The sequence below is a fragment of the Lissotriton vulgaris genome, chromosome 7, assembly GCF_964263255.1.
Source record: "Lissotriton vulgaris chromosome 7, aLisVul1.2, whole genome shotgun sequence".
NCBI classification, from domain to species: domain Eukaryota; kingdom Metazoa; phylum Chordata; class Amphibia; order Caudata; family Salamandridae; genus Lissotriton; species Lissotriton vulgaris.
Window position 1 is genome coordinate 829,898,283 of NC_141695.1, and position 15,207 is coordinate 829,913,489.

Below are 15,207 nucleotides of genomic sequence, written 5' to 3' on the forward strand. Positions count from 1 at the left end.
ACACAGCTGCTCGCCTGCCATCCGGTTATTTGTTTAAGGCTTGCTCCTTCAATCATGGTGTGGTTTTTCTTCCCGACATGTTTCGAGGCATTCAGCCTCTTACTCATGGGCTTGGTTTGAAAGAAGGCAAGACGGGCTCTCTTAATTGCACATTCAGCATTTTTATTGGTTCCACATTTGCCCCAGGCATCATGGGATTTGTAGTCCATTAAGAAAGCTATAGTTGTCCCTGAGTGGGTGTCTTGCTATCTTGTACATTAACCATAAATGCATTCCTTTCAGTAAGGTCCAGGATCCGGGGAGCAGGTATTTCACCAATGGCTCACAGCGCTGCTTTAGTGCTCGAAAAAGTTTCAAACTGCAGCCTCTCACCTTCACTCGTGAGATGGTGCTCCTCTTGGTAGTTTCGGCAACCACGCAGTTTACATACACACAATGCCCGAAAGCTATTTCGACGGGACACGCTGCTCGCCTGCCATCCGGCTATTTGTTTAAGGCTTGCTCCTTCAATCATGGTGTGGTTTTTCTTCCCGACGCGTTTCGAGGCATTCAGCCTTTTACTCATGGCTTGGTTTTAAAGAAAGCAAGACGGGCTCTCTTAATTGCACATTCGGCATTTTTATTGGTTCCACATTTGCCCCAGGCATCATGGCATTCGTAGTCCATTAAGAAAGCTATAGTTGTCCCTGAGTGGGTGTCTCACTATCATCCATACTAATATAATAAAGAGAGAGCCCAAACGTTTGAGGCGGGTAAACTCAGGAACCACAGCACCAATCACAACACCCAATACAGCGTTGGAAAGGGCAGTTGCAGAGGAAGGACATAGGCTATGCAGACGCCCACCATATACATTTAAAAGGTAAAAGAACCGTGCCAGCAAAGTAGTCCCTTGTGGGCGTGTCTGCGTTGTGCTGTGGGCGTGTGCAGGGGGCGTGACAAACCCTGGGGGCGTGTAGTACATTCCGCCCTTCATGCCATGTCTCATATCGTGTACTAATCCCACCCTGCAACCTTTAAATACCCCTGCACCCCATAATCAGAACCCACCCGTACTCGTTAAAATACCGCAACACCCTTAAACACTAACCCATCTTCACCCTATAAATATACCCTGTACCCCAAAACCCAAACCTATCCCTAAACCCTAAAAATACCCCTGTGCCCCAAAACCCAAACCTAGCCCTGAACCCTATAAATACCCCTGTACCTCAAACCCCAAACCTACCCCTGAACCCTATAAATACCCCTGTACCCCAAAACCCAAACCTAGCCCTGAATCCTAAAAATACCACTGTACCCCAAAACCCAAACCTACCCCTGAACCCTAAAATACCCTGTACCCCAAAACCCAAACCTAGCCCTGAACCCTTAAAATACCCCTGTACCCCTAAACCCAAACCTACCCCTGAACCCTAAAAATACCCCTGTACCCCACAACCCAAACCTAGCCCTGAACCCTAAAAATAACCCTGTAACCCAAAACCCAAACCTACCCCTGAACCCTAAAATACCCCTGTACCCCAAAACATAGCCCTGAACCCTAAAATACCCCTGTACCCCCAAACCCAAACCTAGCCCTGAACCCTTAAAATACCCCTGTACCCCAAAACTCAATCCTACCCCTGAATCCTAAAAATACCCCTATACCCCAAACCCCAAACCTAGCCCTGAACCCTAAAAATACCCCTGTACCCGAAAACCCATACCTATCCCTACACCCTAAAACTACCTCTGTACCCCATAACCCAAAACTATATCTGAACCCTTAAAATACCCAAACACCCCAAAACATATACCTCAGTACCCCAAAACATATACCCTTATACCCATACTTACCTTATCCAAACATTAAAAAAAACATGCTTTTACCATTCATGCATTTACAACGAATTTCGTTGTAAATGTATGCGTGGTAAAAGCATATAAAATGTAATGCCATGCGTTTTAATGGCATTGCGGCGTCATGGTACTTTCGTAATGAAAGTATGCGGAGTGATGGTATGCGGAAAGAAAGTTGCGGAATAATGGGTGTTTACCCTCCCCCGGTAAGTACATTGGTGGCACGGCGGCCCACATCTCCAGCAACATACTCATATTTTTTCACCACCCATTTTAAAAATGCACAGGTCTCTCTCATTGATGGCCAGCACCGACATACACTTTTAGACACACCTCCCGCCACAAGTTCTAGAATTGCGAACTTTAGAGCTGGGGAGCTACGTTCGAATCTCGGCATCAGCTCAACATCCTGTGATTCCAGACAAATCGCTTTGTCTCCCAGTGCCTACCACAAATGAATGTGTTCTTCTGTAATGTACATTGTGCTCATGCCATGTTGTCGAGTTCGCGCTATATAATATTGCAAGGAAAAAGAAAGTAGGGAAACTCGAGTTCACACACTACTGAACGCGCACTCTTAAGTGCATCAGCAGTGCACTGTGAATCGGAGCGTTTCACAGGCCTGTCACAGATAAGAAATGCTATCAAAACGAAATCATACAAAACAATATACTACTGGCCGGCAGCAATTCATTCCCGGACAACGTCGGGACGGGCTGCTAGTATAAGTATATAATAATAATAATAAGTATACACTAAAGTATATACAAGAGGTCTCAAATGCTCGACCTAATAACCAAGCACGGGACAGCGATGTGCTGGAAACTACCCAGTGGCCCTTTGATTTGGTAACAATGTCTGATGTGTATTGAAATTGCATTTATGTAGCTCTTAATACCCCTTAAGAGGCATTGAGCCACTGGGCGGCAGCGGAAGTAGCTGTTCAACATATTTTGGCTGCTGGAAGGGCTAAACAAGCCTGATTGGAGGCATGGGAGCCATCCCTGGAGGAGTTCACAAAACATCTGATTAAAGACCTCTATCTCTACCAACTAGGAAGCGGGGAGAAATATAAAGCCTATAAAGAGCAAGGCTATTACAAAATAAAATGTGACTCCCGCAGGAGCACAGCTAGCTCACCTATCGTAGAGGAAACTTAGGGCAGTGGTACAGCAAAGAGACGCTATCTGTGAGAATAGGTGAGTTGAGATTGATCCATTGAGTCACAGCAAATGTGAATGTGTCTATGCCCTTTTACCATGGAAATCAAGGTATAGCGACAAATGCATTTCCTAAGTTGTGTGCATCGGTGTGATTTGCCCTAAACCAAAAGTGTAATGTGAGCATAAGAATGAATCGGATGTAATTGTACATGCAATGTATGTGAAGAACAAAATATATTTTGATTAAATGTTTTTCAAAATTAGAATCTGGTCAGTTTCCCTGCAGGATATAGATTCTCTCTTGATAGTTACAAAGATCATTAAAAAACCTCCCTTTCTCAGTTTATCTCCTAAATGTAGACTGCATGTGGAAGAGGTACCTAGGGTTTGCCGCTCCACCAACGCGACTCGACAGTGATACCACTGTTGATGATGACGATCAGTGAGAAGATGCTGTGCATGAAGCTAGCCATTCCAGACTGCTTCTGGGTGGGGCTGAACGAGTGTGTGGTTCCCTATTAGAGGCAGAAGGACAGGCCATTTCATGACGTGAAAGGAGTCCGACTAGGATCTATAACAGAGATGGGAGAACTTCCAAACTCCATCCTTGAAGTTGGCGGACTGGACACATCGCACTGTTTGCCAAGCTAGCCATGCCTTCCAGAAGGCCAAGGTGTTGGAAGCTGTCTTTGGCAAATTGACCCACAAACTGCAGAACAGGGTCCCAACCCTATAGCTATTGTAAAATGTCTCATAGACCATTTGGGCTGGAGATTTTAATTTTTGGTTGTTCTGTGTAATCGCAGGGCATGTGCATCATAAGGCACTTACTGATTTCGTATTCCTTTCTAAAGCAACACCCTTAGCTGGACCTTGATCCGCATTGTTATTGTGACTGTGATAATCAATTCATTTGTGTCATACCTTCACACCTCTCCCTTGAGCTAGGTGCTGGATGCACTATTTAGGAGATTCAAACAGACTTTACATTGCAGAGGTCGTGCCTTAAATTCTAGCTAGTGGAAGCAGAAGTGGCCTCATCTTTTATAGGGTTAAGTCATCCGTTCAACTTCAGTATCTGGGATAAAGCCTGACAGCTCATGGCACTGACGTAATGCCTGATTCTTCTTTTCCAAACCTTATTTACTGTTTTTGTGTTGCATACAATAATTGTATGCCTGTTTCTAAGTTCTGCTCTGCGAATGTTGCCAAAAAACAGAAGTGTAGCATAGTCATATCAGTTAGTTTATCCAGAATAACACAATTTGGTCAATTGGAAACCCCTGTAACCTGATTTAACTGTTGACAAACTAACCTCTACACCACATCTCAGGTTATCTCAAAGATCAGTTCTCATCCCTGTACATCAAAAAAGTTTTGACGTGATGCTAAAAAGCTGTAGTCCATCAATTAACCAATGCTGGCGAGGCAAAGTATAGCAGGATCGAAGATATAGATGTGAAACAGCATCGGGTATAATCGTGAATCTACACACTGATTTTGTTCTACCTTGCTTTCCTGGCCAGGCATGATTGCAATCAATCCTCCTCATAGTTTCCTGATCTCTGCCTGCACCTGACAGCCGTTCGTTTTTTATGTGTGGTGTTAGCCCAGACCATTTGATTACCATAAAACTCTATGAATAATATACTTACTTATAGGGGCTTTCCGACAGCCTTTCTCATCCATTGATCTAATATGCCTTTCACATGTTTCTTCCGCTCACCGCAGCATGTTTCATGGGCACTGAGTCCACCCACCTCAACCACTGTGCAAGTTGCCCTTCTGCCTCTTCACAGGGAGCACACTTTCACACACAAAGTAGTTTCTTTCAGTGTCAAGGGTTACCAGGACAGGGTGTGCTCTTTGAGACAAAAAAAAATAATTTTGCTTTTAGCCAATGTTTTTGCTAGGTTTATGAGGCCCTGGCAGCTTCTCCAACAGCAAAGTTGTGCAAAAACTGTGAGGAAAAAAACAAAACATTGACAAAGGTCAGAGGATGACAGGCAACACCAGACCTTTTGGATTTGCCAATGCATGTTGTATTCAGGGTTGCCACAAGGGCATGGCAGGTGTCATCATTCGAGTGGGTGTTCTCCGGGCACTTGAATGCTGTATTGGTCCCTTTGTTTGAGTTGTGTGCCCATGAAGAGTATCTGGGAAGGAAGAGCCGTGGAAGCGTTAATCAGACACTTTGGGCTCGATTCCGATCCGGTAAAAAAAATCCCCGTACGATTCGTATCCGGAGCCGTTTCCGTACGAATCGTAAACACACCGTACGACCCGGCGAGTACGATCCGGACCGGGTGACCAGGAGGCTATTCGTACGGTCCGCGTCAGGTAAGGGCGATCCGTACGGAAAAGCGCTCAATCACATACACACCGTACGCCGCGTACCCCATATGATACCCGGGGTACGCGCCGTACCCCTGCGATCATGTGGGGTACGCGCCGTACACCCAGCGTACATGGGGTGCGCACCGTACACCCATCGTACATGGGGTACGGTGCGTACCCCATGTACGCTGGGTGTACGGCGCGTACCCCACATGATCGCAGGGGTACGGCGCGTACCCCGGCGATTATGTGGGGTACGCGGCGTCCCCGGGGGTGGGCGTTCTGTACTTGTTTCGGCGTGAACTATGCGTTTACGGCTGTTTCCAGCTCCTGTAAAAAAAAGGCTCGTACGTTGCGTACCCGACACGAATCGTACTTGCTGGGTCGTAAAAACCAGCCGCGACCCGTAGCGATGTCACGTACAGCGCGTTCCGAGTGAGACTCGTACGGATATTTTAGTCGTACGGAGTCCTGTACGACTCGTACGGTCTTTGGCTCCTGGTACGGATCGTACTTCGTCGTACGTACGGGGACGTGTACGGGTACGATTCGTACGGGGAAAATTGCTCCGTACGACGATTCGGAGCGCATTTTACCGGATCGGAATCGAGCCCTTTATGTTAAAGTTTTCATTACTCCCACTAGGAGTTTATCAAAGCGTAGAGCTCTCGTTCCTTAAATTCCTTGAGTGATACTGTTTTTAATTCTCAGACTTTACAAAGCTGCCAGCTCTGTTCCCAGCATAATGCCTGCTGGCTGCTTGTTTACCGCTCCGAGCACGTCAAGCAGGGCAGGCTTTTATTACTCAGATGCATAAGAGCAGGCTGCATGCCTGCACCAACCAGTGCATAAGAGAGCTATGGCCAGGGACTGCCGGAAAACCCCCACCCTTCCGTTAACCAGCATTATTAACCAGGACATGAGAGGGATTTATTTGGAGGCGGCGGGTCATACAACCCCCCGGCCGTATTTATTAAAAACATACAAATAAATCAAAATGGAAATAAAAAATATTTACACAAATACGCAGAAAACGTTCCATGACATTCTATTACAATTGATATATACAGATATCAGATGGCTAACCTTATCATACTTCTAGTACAAGGTATTTCCTATCCAAATCTAACGTTACAGACACATTATACAATATTTGTTTTCTGCGTATCCTATTTGGGCCTACGGCAAGGTCACTAACTGGCGTCAGAACCTTATCACTTAAACCACGCCCTCCAGTCGGAGCGCGCATGCGCAGAGGGCCCGTTTACCGTGGGGGTACACCCTTCCCTGGTTACCCCGTATGCCCTATTATCCACGCCCTCCAGTCGGAGTGCGCATGTGCAGAGGGCCCGTTTACCATGGGGGCACACTGCCCCTGGAGTTCTAGGAGAGACCACTTGTCCCTCCCTTTGGGCGACCCCATTCGAGAATGGCGCCGCCCCCTAAGGACCTTAAATTAACTGCTCACCAATCATGACCTTACCGCCTGACCAAGGAATAGCAATAAATACGATGATTGATGACCTGTAAACGGGAGAAAGTTCTAAGGAACAAAATATATTAGTCAAGACACTCTTGTCATCCATAAACATTTGTAACAAAAATGTGAAAACCTTCATAACACACAATAACAATCATCTGCTTCAGGGGATGGTGGGTGGGGAAAAAGAATTACAGCCACCTAGAGGCTGGAAGGGCAGGAGTCACAGAGGCAGACTCTCACGCTCCACTGCCTTTTAACTCCTCATCGGCCATGACGGAACTAGCCGGCCTGGCCTTTGTTCCCTAGTGACCCGGTAGTGACTCAATCACTTCCGGGTCACCAGGGGACCCGGGGTAGCGGGTGGGGGCCGGTGCGCCCTGCCATAACTGCGGCGGGGGCCGATGTCGGCCCGCCTTTCGCTATGGCCAGGGACTGCCAGAAAACCCCCACCCTTCCGTTAACCAACATTATTAACCAGGACATGAGAGGAATTTATTTGGAGTCGGGGGGTCATACAACCCCCTGGCCGTATTTATTAAAAACATACAAATAAATCAAAATGGAAATAAACAATATTTACACAATCACGCTGGAAACGTTCAATGACATTCTATTACAATTGATATATACAGATATCAGATGGCTAACCTTAACATACTTCTAGTACAAGGTATTTACTATCCGAATCTAACGTAACAGACACATTATACAATATTTGTTTTCTGCGTATCCTATTTGGGCCTACGGCAAGGTCACTAACTGGTGTCAGATCCTTATCACTTAAACCAAACCCTCCAGTCGGAGCGTGCATGCGCAGAGGGCCCATTTACTGTGGGGGTATACCCCCTCCCCGGTTACCCCCGTACGCCCTATTATCCATGCCCTCCTGTCGGAGTGCGCATGCGCAGAGGGCCCAATTATCGTGGGGGTACATCCCCTCCCCGGTTACCCCAATACGCCCTATTAACCACGTCCTTCCATCAAAGTGCGCATGCGCAGAGGGTCCGCTTACCGTGAGGGTACTTTGGCCCCCCGGTTACCCCGTACGCTCTATTAACTCCATTAAAGGGGGCCCTTGCATCTCTGCGCTGTTTACTGTTTTCATTGTGCACGTGCGGGGTGGCCAACCAGCCTAGAGAAAGCGAGACTCTCCCCTCCCCCGCACCCATGTAGTCAACAGGCTGTAACTGCCCCTGGAGTTCTAGGAGAGACCACTTGTCCCTCCCTTTGGGAGACCCCATTCGAGAATGGCGCCGCCCCCTAAGGACCTTAAATTAACTGCTCACCAATCATGACCTTACTGCCACAGACCAGCGTAGTTGACCGACTATCTGCCCCCCCCACCCTCCTACACTGAAAGGTCATGCCCTGTCCTTTAAAATCCCTTACCTAGCCCACTCACTACAAGGTCCTCCCTATACACCACTAACTAGGCAGAAGATTCTCCGAGATGATTTCATACCCTGATGTGGACAAATGGATGCAGTCTTTTAAGAAGCACGGCTCCCCCACAGATGCACCCCTGAGCTATATTCTGTAAGTGTCAAGCCCTAGCTAGTCTCAGTAGTTGGTTACCAGGCAGATGGTTCCCTTGGCCACATGGCCTCTCAGACTTGCCCCCTCACATTGGAAGCTCTGGATCAGTCATTCTCCACCCCCCCCCAAGTGCGGGATAGAGATGCAAGTGCTGTCAAACTCTGGGAGAGTGGGCATACTGCCATCTGGCCACTAATACCACCATGTGGCCACTAAATGGGCTCCATTGATGGCATCACGCTGTGCCCGATAAGACACGTCACCCCAGACACTGACACTCATTGTGGGTGTAATTGGAAGGCTACCCAGGGAACCACAGGCCCCAGGATCTCCTATAAGCATACCACAGAGTCCGTGGACCACCTACCCCTGCCCACTATGCTCAGGGAAATGTTCTGCGTATGCCTCCCTCCTTACTACGGAATATCCTATTGTGTCTGCTACTATGGCACCCGCGAGCACAGGCGCCGTAGTGGCAGAATACTGAAGCACGTGAAGCAGCGTACTGCTACATTACTGTGGTTGGAACCACCACTGATTAACACACCTATAAAAACAACCAATACAGTGCTGGCATCTCTTGAGCCCTTGATTGATCGCCCATCACCTTGGTGCCGTTGCTTGCCACTCACGTTACGGAGCTACTGGTCCGCTTGGCTGTCTGCCTCTTGCCGATGTTGCGGTGTGGAGCACTTCCCGGGTATCCGCCGTACTGGATCTACCGGTCTCCTCGGTTGTCCGCCTCTTGCAGATGTTGCAGTGTGGAGTACTTCCTGGGTATCCGCCATGGATCCGGTCATACATAAATGAAAACAAACACAACTGATTAGTGTTTTTTTGGCTTACAGACGAAAGATACAGTTCACCTGCCATCCCTACTTCATGAGACTGTACCCCCCCCCCCCCCCAAGCATCTAATGTGCCGGCCAGCGGATGTATCGACACTACGTGATACTATACCTGTACCTTTTGCCAAATTGTATGTGCCCAATAGTTCACAAGTACTGACTGACAACATAGGCATCAAAAACGCCCCCATTTGCACACGCCCCCCAGGGGAATAGATACAATGCAACACATCACAGTAGTAGGATGGTTAGTCATACAGGCCCAAGGACGTCAGTAGCGTGCGACCCCACGCGGACTTCTCACTATATAAGTGTTGCTGCACAGGGTGCAGCAATACCGCATGACCACCACAGGCATATAATGCTGTCTTGTAAAAGCAAAAGGGGGTGCAACGATACAGTGTGATACCATACGGCCATTTATTGCACGGGTGCACAAACATGGGTGCGTAGGTACTGTGTGGCACAATACATGATTGTGCATACGTGTCCCTGGCTTGCACTGGTTGAAGCCAGAAGTTTCTTCGTGAGAGCCTAGCGCAGCATTGGTCGCCTTGAATAAGTAACCTTGAACGTGAACCTTCCAGAGAATAGCACGAGTTTCCTTACATGGTGACCCCTTCCTATTTTTTGCGCAGCAGATTAAATGATCTGCCCAGCATCATCTATGTTCCATGTCATTGCTGGAGGTATTCTGTTCGCCAACTGCATGTCTGGCTAAATGAACACTTACAGAAAGGTAAGTACCGGTGATATCTCCCCCATGGCTACCCCACTGTGTCTAACGAGTGTGGCATGCAACCTTCTAATTCCATTATCGAAAGGGCTTATATGTAACAGTATCCTATGTACCCTTGCCCTGTACCTTTCCTTAACCAGGCTGACGGTAATCAGACTGTTCCCTGATGTGTAAAGTAAAAACCACCTGGGATACTTGGGTACACACTTACCAAGGTCTTTGATAACCCACTTTTTAAACCTGGAGAAAACCTCCCCTTGAATATGATAACGTTATCCAATGCCAATTTACCCATGTGGGAATGAGGTGTAGATAATTACCCAACTAGTCGAAGCTCTTTCAATGCGTGTTAAATCATTAACATTGAGCTTATATTGTATTGCAATATTTAGTTACTTTTCAAAAGAATTTAAAACAGACAAATGAAGCAATCAGATGGCTGCCTCTGCAAAAACGGTCTCAGTATGGCAGCTTCACCCCTGTGCGAGTATACTTGTCACACTTACCGGTGGCAGCACATTACGTTATGATTTTTTACCATAATATACCATTTGTTTACACTCATCGTTACTTGAAGCCCGTACTACTATGCTAAGCGCTGGTTGTTTCAGAAAATAATTTCTACCCAATAGAAAACCATTTTTTAGATGCCATTGCTCAAAAACGGCAATGAAAGGGTGTATTCAAACCTATTTCTCATAATGTTTAAAGGCATTAAAAAAAAGAGTGCCCCCCAGCTCCTTGAGACCCTCAGGGGTATGTAGTGCACTTAACAAATGACTGATTGATTGATTCACCCTAACTCCTACTATGCTGTGGCAAGCACTTCATACTGTTTGATATTAAATGCAGGTGCCCTTAATTTCTTTTAACGCAGCCTCCTAAAGTGTTCTTATTGTACTTGTAATACAGGCATAAGCTCTCACCCTGCCTCTACTTAACCTGGCATTTTCCTGACGCTAAACCATACTTCTGCCTAATGATAGTTTCCCCTGAACGTCACCCTAGAGGGACACTGAGTGGATCTTTGGCACAGAGAGCGGGTCCCCAGGGCATTGAAGGATGTGCACTTAACCCAACGGCTGTTCCCTGCTTTTTACTAAACACGCAATGGGCCCAAGTACCAGAGCAATGTAAGCTGAGATGTGTTCTATGTAACATGCCGATAAATTGCGCCAAACCCACACACAAAGAAGAATTTCCTACCATTGTATAAACCAACTGCTCCATGTTTAATGTACGAACAAAACAGAAAAGGCTTCTATTTACAGCATACCATGCACCATAGCAAACTTATTTTATTTCATATTAAAGGTAGATCATATCTTTCTATCTTAATTTGGACAGAGTAAAATAAGAAAGCACAAAATCAGAAAAATAACAAAGGAAGATGGGGTGTGATGGAGGGGATCACTTCACGCATCTACATAGCTGCGTGCGCACTCCTGCGCAACAACAGCCCCTTGCGCTCTGGTCGCTGTTGTAAAGGTCCCTATGTTATGGATGTTACTAAGAGTGATCCAACAATAACGAGCCAGTTATTTGGGGGTACACTATAAGAATGAGAAGGGCGCGCGTGGTTTTAATCAGGCACAGACCCTCAACAAGATGCACCATCTGGAGTAAGCGTGGTACCTACTTTGCATTTACTAAATACAAAACATAAATTTTCCTCTGTGCCAACCCAATATGCCGTGTATAGAGAGAGATACACTCTTCTGTAAGCGGGTGGATGATGTGTAATTCGGCAAATACCTTATACGGAATAGGACTCGGCATGTTGACTTTATGCCTTGTTCATTTGTGCTAACTTTTGTAGAATGAGATAACAACGCTGTCATTATTCAGATCACTAACGGGGGGATTTTTACAGGCAAGAAGAATGCCCTAAAAATCGCATGGCACCTTATCAAATTGTCACGCAAGGACAGTTCACTGTCCCCGTCCTACCCAGTCGTCCCACCCCATCCACCCCCCCCCCCCCCCGCTGCCAGAAAGAAGCCTTGTTACAACTGTCTCTGGCTATCGCTTGTTTCTGCTTGCCCGTTGCCTCCGGGTCCGGCCCTGGACGTGAACACATAGCACTTGTGTAGCCAGTTTCCACAGTCTGCTGGATGCTCATGCGGAACAACGGGATTGCATTGACGAGCGATCGGTCTGTCTGCTGCTGCCGATTAAAATATGTTGTCGCACATTTAAAAGTGAGCTCAGAGCGTCACAGGCCGCAAGCCATGAGCTGCAAATAAACTATGCATCGGGAGGAAGCACGGCGGGCTGAAAGTGTAAGCCTGAACTTCAGACGTCAGCAAAACCGTTCTTCAGATATTTTTTAGCTGCTAAAAGCAGGGCGGAGGTTAGGAACTGCCAAACTGTGTTCCCGCCAACAAATACATTTATAAACTATATATGGATTCAATATTTTTGTTTCCACAAACAAAAAAGTACAACCAGCGGCGGTGGCATAACGCTTGCTTGACAAGAGCGCTGCATAGACCGGTAGGTCCCACTACACGTGCTGCTTACCGGGGTACCACTGCTGGTTTAAACTGGTAGCTGCGCTTCCTGTGAACTCACACAAGTTCTGTAACAACATGCCACCGCTGCCGGCCCCGGAGCCGAGCGCAGATGTGGAGCGCAAATCAGAATCATGGCTATTGTCTGCCCCTGAGGCGGCGGATTACAGCAGGCGATGCCCAATGGCAGCCCTGCGCCCGGCACAGAGAGAGGAGCGCTCCCTGCCAAGGAGAGTTTACACCCTGTAGGAGCATGACAGACACCTGCTCCACCTCCCAAATACGTGATCCTAAAGTGCTTTGTAGCGCAAAGTGTAGCGATCCCTGAAGGGTGAAAGGCTGTGCTACACTGCAAATCATCAGCGAGGAAACACCATCAGGAACTGTTCACTATTGTGGGCGCGTTCCACAGAACCCCCGCCCACATCCTGTGATACTAACTTTCTCTCCGTGGTAAAGCGTTGTGACCCTGAGGGATGAAAGGCTGATCCGTGCTGCAACTTCAGCAGGTAAACCCAAGCAGGTAATGACTCTAACCTGTAAGCGTGCATCCAGCCCGTGCCCCAAAACATAGTACAACATGTCTTCTACCGCAGTGCGTAGCAATCCCAACCATAGGCGGAGCATGAATCAGAGACCTGCCCACCAACACATGGCATAACTGCAGGGTGCCACAATCCCTGAAACTGATAACCCCGTATTTTTCAAAGCATGCTTTTCTTAAGACTCAACCCGCCTCTATTTGTAAACCATTTCTGGTGCTAAACAATACCTTATGAAGCCGTTGTGAGACCTGACTGGTGATATGATCACACAACCATGCAAAAAACCATGCAAAAAAGCACAGTGCACCAACGCGCGTAGCGGTCGCTTCATTCTCAACCAGCTGAGCTGACACTGCTCCCCAAGCCAGAACAGCTGATTTGCCCACTTAACTTTTGTAATTCCAATGAAGCTGCGTGCGGTGGTGCCCTCTTGTGCCGCGATCCGTCCCGTGATCCGGAGCACTCCCGGATACGAACAGGTTTCCAATCGCCACCTTGATCGCCATGCCGGTCCCGGCTGCTCCCTATGCTGACTGCGAGTCCTCATCCACCAACGACCTTGCACCTCCGGCTGGGTCCTCAAAACCCGTTTTCCTCCAAAACCTGTTCCTTTTGATCTGTAATAAAAAAGAACAAAATTAAAGGACAGCCTCCTAGCGAGACTGGAGGACCTAGAGACGGGCTGTGGAAAAAAGAAAAAGAATTATAGCCTCCTAGAGGCTGGAAGGGCAGGCTGTGGCGCGCAGGAGTCACGGGGGCAGACTCTTGCGCTTGATGAAGCGCAGCTACTAAAATTCTTTATAAATGATGTCATGATCCACTATCACACTTACACTTACCAATCAATACCAGGCCCATAGGAAATCATGAGGTGAATAGATCAAATATGTTTGTTTAAGACATTCACAATAAACAAGACCAGCTTGTCATTTTAAAAGTTTATTAAAACATATTCAAGAAAACTTTTGGAACTTTATTAAGCAAGCATTAGAAAAAGTCATAAGAAAGATTTATTCAGCATTTATAAAGAGAGCTTAATTCAAGAAAATATTATTCATTAGCAGAAATAAGTGAAAAAGAGCATTTCCAAAACCTAACTAACTCTCTGTCTCTACCCTCATCGCCTGGAAACAAAATCTTAAAAAGTTACATTTCTTACGTGTAATCATCGGACAGCAGAACACGTCCCTCTGGAATCAAAAGCGTAAGCCAAAAATCTGCAGCTAAAGCCTATTCTTATACCCTAAATTAAGCTGAGCTAACTATTTTTCACATTCCATTAGCTGAATTCTGGCTCTCCATTGGCTAAACCACCTCACGCCACAGTAAACTGTGACATCTTCCACCACGAGATCAGGCTTTGCACAGAGCCATTGTTCATGCATAGAGTCCTGGCGACAGTTCCTTAGTCTGCTACGTTTTGTAGCAAAAATGTTCAAGCAATACAAAATCTTGTCACGTCTCTTCCTTTCAACCTTGAGCCTGACCGTTCTGAGCTTTCCGTGGCACATCCAAACCCACTCCACAGAGTTGTCTTTAGCAGTTCCTTTTTTTAAAGATTTCACAATAAAAGTTTGTAGGCTTGTCATCTTTTTTCAAAATAAACGTTCTCCTGTGGCTTAGCATCAGCAGGCCTCTTTTAGAAGGCGTCAATTTTCTGCGCCACTTTTTGCTTGCGTCACTGCGCCACTTTCAGCTTGCATCACTTTTTCAGAAAACTATTATTTAAACAAACACAAAAGAATAATTAATTCAGGTAAAACAAACCCTTCTGTACCACCCAGCCCTTGCTAATTATTAATTAACCCACTAATAAAAGACATTTAGCAAAAGGAAACAAATAAAGCAACACATAAAATAACTACCATTCTTCATGTAATCCAGCTTTATGTTTCTGAAAGAGTAAAAAGATGATTAAATAATACACAGACAGACAAACACAACATAGGACATACATGTAAGCGCATATAAAAGCACATGCCATGAATGATCAGCTGCATATTAATAGTGACAAAGACAATAGGACAGACATAACAAACAGGACAATATTAATAATGTGTTACAAAAACAGACTTGCAAATGCAACAAGAGCACATGTAATTAGTTTCCCGCGTGTATATGTGTGGTGCAAACTTAATCTAGGTTGGTTTAATCAAACAAATCATGCAAACACTCATTAATATATTATTTCAAGCTATGAA